General features: G+C 35.0%; 1 long non-coding RNA gene across 1 annotated transcript; it reads right to left on the reverse strand.

Annotated features, from left to right (window-relative positions):
- Positions 1-660: 660 nt before the first annotated feature.
- Positions 661-6,010, reverse strand: LOC116216330. The gene is made up of 2 exons (XR_004158886.1): positions 5,142-6,010; positions 661-2,459 (listed from the first exon to the last, which is right to left on the reverse strand). It is a non-coding gene; the product is annotated as an uncharacterized LOC116216330 (long non-coding RNA).
- Positions 6,011-6,045: the final 35 nt, after the last annotated feature.

The raw sequence follows: 6,045 nt of genomic DNA on the forward strand, positions 1-6,045 counted from the left end.
AAAAAACAGAAAAAACTTTAGACCCAGTGAATGCAAATATAGTTTTAGCAACATTTAACTACGTAAAAAAACATTTCTGTATTGAAAAAAAATATATATTTCGGTTTGCTGACATTGTTTTTCATGGCTACAGCTATAGAAGTGTATCAGTGATTGAACAACTCAAGAGATGAATATGATAAATACTTACTATTTTAAGTCTACAATAATTTTAACACATTCAAGAATCTGCCTCACTCCCAAACAATGCTTTTCAAAGCCTTTTGCAAAATTGTTAAAACTGTTGGGGATAATCTAGGATTTCGAATTCAGACTAAAATGAGATAAAGTTGTAAAGTTAATTTTATGTAATATTCTTAAGGCAACACCAGATTGCTTAGATGAGACTAAAAAAAAGTTTACCTGAAATATCAGCATGGTTTTCAATGCAGACAGATAGAGGTATACATGACTTATTTCATAGGAGATAAGCCACCTGAATTTATTTATTTATAATACAATTGACTTCAAATATGGTTAGAGAAGAACACTGTATTATTAGAAAATGGCTATATTTTAAAAGGTAAAACAAAACCAGTAACTTTTTTTTTCAGTGACTTGTAAGTGGCAACCCCAGACAAAACACTTAGGCCCTCCACCAAATATTTAAAATACATGTTGACTAAATACTACCATGATGAAAGCAAATAAAAAATTGGAATGCTTCTCCCACTCTATACTTTATCATTGTGTTTACTAGTTGTCTCAGGTAAATATCCAACTAAACAAGTAGTTTTAGGGTATCCTGAAGCTATCATTGCAGATCAAAATGATCTCAAGCAAAAACCGATCTTTGTAACATCAGGTTAAACTTTTAAAGATTACCAAATCCTAACATTTATCGCACTTGACAAAATGTAGGTTATAATCTCTTTTTGCCAACATTTGCTATGACCTTATTCTGACTATGCCCCGTTGCCCACTGAAGAGCTTTCAAGAAATAAGAAGAAATCTTCTGAAAAACCTATGTAGTGTCTTGTTACATCTTTCGTAAAGCATATGTTCTTTCCATATGAAAGGTATAAGTGTTACATAAACACAGCAAGTATCCAGGAGAGCCATTTTTAATGTATTGACTGAAATTTGTATCGTTTCTTGTAGTAAATTTATGGGAGATTGCGAGAAATAAAGCGTAGTCAGCATTAGATGTCAGATCTGTCACCGGAATTTGGCTTCTGAGTATTACACTATCATATAAGCCTGCACAGCACTGATTTTGATGAGAGAAGAATAATAATACTTGGCACATAAAGCTTTGTGTCCTCAAAGCCCTGTACAAACAAGAACCCCCACAACACCCCTGTGAGGTAGGGAAGTATTATTATCCTTATTTTACAGATGGGAAAACATTCACAGAGGGATTAAATGACTTGCTGAAACCCACACTGTGTCAGCAGCAGGGACAGGATAAGAATTCGGGAGTTCCTGTGCTCAGCCTACACTGTTTATTAGCCAATGTCAATAAACCGAAAATATTGGTTTTCTCAATAAGCTTAAATACTTCATTCAGGGGTCCAAAGGCATTATGTTTGAGGAATGGGAGAAAAATGAAGATTTACTTTCCAGTCAAGAGTTATAAGAGAGATGCCCAAATATTGGATGTCATCTCACCAACAGGACTTCAAAAGTTGCTTCTCCTTCAGGTTACGCATTTTAGCAGCAAGAGGTAAAAACCAGGAAACAGAATTTGGCAGAAAACCAAAACACCTTCCCTTCCCTCATCCTTATTAATTCAAACTCAAACAACTTTTGAAGTATTTTCTTCACAGCCCTTATGTTTCTGAATTCAGTTAGGTATCTGAGAACATGCATCCTCCTCAAAATATACAGTACAGTGGCTCAAAAGTTTATTGGAAAAAAAGGAATCTAAATCTTCAAATTTCTCCAGACACAGACAGGAGGCATTTATTCCTTTACTTCTTCCTCATTAAGCAACCATCCATTCATTTTATTTTGCAACACCAATCTGATATTTCCACACCAATTAAAAGAACAAATTGGAGGGAGAGGAGGAAACACAAATTAATCACTGCAGCACTTAACTCATAGGGTTTCCTGATGCAGATGGATCTTTAAATAGTTTTTAAAAGGGAAATATGTTATAGCTTTTATATTAAATATACAACAAAGTGTATATATTTAATTGAGCTGGGAAAGGCAGGTTTATAAAACGTTTTTTGTAACCACAAGTATTCCCCAAGCTCTAAAATATTAACCATTCACATTTTTGTGAAAAAGTTATGAATGGGACAAAATATGGTTTTTGGTTAACCAGCTGTGGTGTTGCAAATCTCATGTACACTCAAAGCACTTCTTACAAACAAGAACTCCAGAACTAAACTAACCTCGGTCTGCGGTCACAATCCTTTGGTAAGGATGGACACGCATATCGTGCCTTCGAACTTTAGTAGCCACCGCACCTAGTTAAATTGCAATTATCAAGACAAAGTTAGAAAACATTCAAAGAAAACATTAACAGCAGGTTTATCAAAATGGATTTAAATGATCATTAACTACAAAAGTTCATTTTAAGAAAAGCAACAAGTTAAGGCACAGTAGTTTCAAATTTTAACCATAAGAAGTTTATCTGTGCAGATTAATATTGCATTTATTTTAAACATCCTGGCCTTAACCTGTTTAATCCATTCATTTACAATCCCAAAATTACAGTATTTCATGAAATCTATTAGACCCAAGCACATTTAAGCTTTACTAGTCACATATTCACTGAAGTGCCTTTCTTGCAGCAGGACTATTTTAAATAATGCCATCTTTTAATACTGACAATTATTTGCTAACTTTAAGATCATTTCCAGTTCTACCACAAAAAAGAAGTTTTAAAGCAATTCTTCAAGCCTACAGATTGTGATTTTAAACTTTAAGTCAATAAGTATGAACTGCAATGAATTAGGTGATTAGTAAAGCAAACACTATATAGAACACTTAGCAGTCAGTATACTACTATACACTCATAAATTACAGCTACTCTGTAATAATAGGGGCTAATCCAAATTAATAGCACTATTTTATTTTAAATCTATGTGCAAAAAAGTGCAAGTAAGTCACTGACTGCTAGGCCAAGCTTTTCTCAAGGCTGCTGAAACTAAGCATTTGTTAAAATTCAGATCTGATGAAGGATCAGTTAAGACCGTTCTTGAATTCTTAGCCTTTCGTAGGGAAAGCCATACCTAAAGATAAAAGGAAGGGAATTCAAAGTTAGTCACCAACTAAAATTTGATTCCAACACCAACATCCCCGAAAATACTCAAAGGGATGCATTCCTCTGTTATTTTTAACAGAATTGTTTTAATTGTTTTTAATTGTTTAATTGTTTTAAGGTACCTTAAAGGTGCAGTAGAAAATGGACAAAATATATAACATTACTCATGAACATATTATGAAGAATATTATATTACTATTTTATTTCATAGTATATTCATGAGTATGTTCATGAGTATATTATGAAGTAAAACTCAACCAAAAACTCAATTAATTAAATTAAATCAATGCAAATGCTCAGATAATAGTGCAGATGTCATATTACTCACTGATTCCATGCTACGCAAACAGGGGCGTGGTGATTTTTTTCTCTCCTTTTTCCTTTTTTAAATCAGACTATTTAGAGAGAACCATTTTAGGCTACACACTTGCACTCCCAGTTGTGCCTAGAAGAGTGCATTGGCATCAGCTGCCTTTTGAGAGTAATAGTATAAAAGTATGCTAAATTCTGTGAGAAATCAGCGAAAGTTCCCTGCATAATATTAACTTATTACTGTTTTTTACTTGGTATTAACTACATTCAGGAGGGGAGATTGCCTGTAACTGCAATTCTACCCCAGGAGATATTGCAAGCGCCACAGTAAGGACTAACAAATCAGGGCGGTGGAGCTGGGGAGAGCATGCACTTGTTTATATAAATAAACAATGACGTTATCATATAGTCACTGGATGTTGGCTATGAGATGGTGGAAAACAAGATGCCCAAAGACAGACCTACTGAATAATTTTGTCCTATTAAAACTTCTACTAGTGCCTTACTAATCCTGAAAGGGAAAAGTCTTAAATACCTTTTGTTTTTTACTGTGTAACGGGGAAACGCAGACAGATAACACAACAACTATTCATCATTTAAGTGAAACACTGATTTTTTTTGCAATACTTTCAACAAAATATTGACTTTGAACCTTATTGTCCAGTGTTCATTAGAGATGTTTAGAATCTGTGTAAATCAATAACTGCCACTGAACAAACTAAGATCAAAGTTCTATAAAATCAACATTATGCAGCGCCAAGGTCATATGCAATTCAGAACAAACTAACGAGAAAAGATTGTTTATATTCTGCAGACAGAAGGCAACGAAGTCACTATAGGAACTGCTCATTCCACATTGACTGGTTAACTGAATTGTCAAGGCTGCTTTATCATTTTCGCCTTCATACAGCAAGTCAATGTTCTGAAATATTAGGAATTATGGACATTTCAACACAATGTATCTAAAGAAAGCAATCAATAAAGTTGCTAGCTGTATCGTCCATTGCTCAGAACTTAGTTTCCTTTACGTTTATTCACTGAAATTATTTTCTGCTCACAAAATGATTTACAGCTGAAGAGAGGTGGATCAAATGTGTTCTAAATAAAGAATAAAACCCAAACAAACTGAAAAAACATCTTTCAATTCTCTCCAGCTTGGCTACTAAAAAGATACTACAAAATCAAAAGTTCATTTTTCCAATGATTGCTGGAAACTCATGCTGAAGTTGCCACAAACAAATCCAGTATTGATGGGAGAACAAATTACATACAATAGACATCAACGTATATTTGTTTTTTTCTTGCCTATGTACCTGCCATCTCGTGACATATTAAGATTTTGTTTTCAACAATCTTACTAATATGCTAAACACATACATTTAACAATGCAAAACCATGTTAAAATGTTTGAATTACACCATCAGTCTTCCTAGGTAACTGTGATATATCTGAGGCAATAGTGTGTGTGTGTGCTTTGTTTTTTTTTCCCCTTAAGCCTCATGACTTCTAGATGCAAATACCATGAAAGCGTACGACGTATTCTGCAGTCATGCATGGATAAAAGTCTTACCTAATACACCACTAGGTTCAATGGGATACTCAAGGATTGATGTAGCTGGTGCCAGCGTGTAGGGGTACTCGTACGGGGTGTAAATTAAACCAGCTTCGGGTCCTGGTGGCACTATTGCAGCGGTGGGATGAGGAGTTCCGTTTGGCATGACAGCGGTTTGTATTTGTCTGATCAAAGGCATTATGGTAGGGCCAGCTGGCGTAGGAGTACGCAGGGCAGCTGGTGGGAGAACAGGCGCAGGCCCAGTAATGATCCTTGGAGCCTGGGCTGTTGCTGCAAGAGAAAAGGCAAGGGCTGCTACAGTAAGCAAAGAAATTCAGAGGAAAGTATGGAGATAGCAGTACAAAACGTGGAAAGAATGGGAAAAAAGGGGAAAAGTAGGAAAGAAGAAAAATAAAAGGAAATCATTAGTACATGCGCTGATCACACAGTGCCAAAGCACACCATTCAAATGCAAACAGCTTTCCATTTTCCAGTGTGATTAAGTATGAACATGCAAAATAAAAAAGCCATTGTAAAACAGTGAGGTAGATTTCTCAAACAGGTTACACAGCACAAAAGCTCCATTTAGACCACATTTCTTCATTTATGCTATAAAGACTGCATGAGACTGAGATGCATGCAGGAGATACAAGGAAAATACTTTCATAATCAAATACAGAGTACAAAATGTAGTGCAACTACAGAGTCCACAGATACTCAGTTATGCAGAGCTACCATATGAGAGTTCTACAGTTTCGGATCTCTTATGTTGTATTTAAACATACACAAAGTTCCAGTTTCCAGGATCAGTGAAATTAAAGAGGATCCAGAAACAAAACACATCTCCTCTCCTACCATAGCATGAACAAAATACTCAAAAGTTATTTTCATAACAAATTCTCCAAGATAAAATGTGGGGTGT

This window comes from Meleagris gallopavo, chromosome 2 (genome assembly GCF_000146605.3).
Source record: "Meleagris gallopavo isolate NT-WF06-2002-E0010 breed Aviagen turkey brand Nicholas breeding stock chromosome 2, Turkey_5.1, whole genome shotgun sequence".
In the NCBI taxonomy this organism is placed as follows: Eukaryota; Metazoa; Chordata; class Aves; order Galliformes; family Phasianidae; genus Meleagris; species Meleagris gallopavo.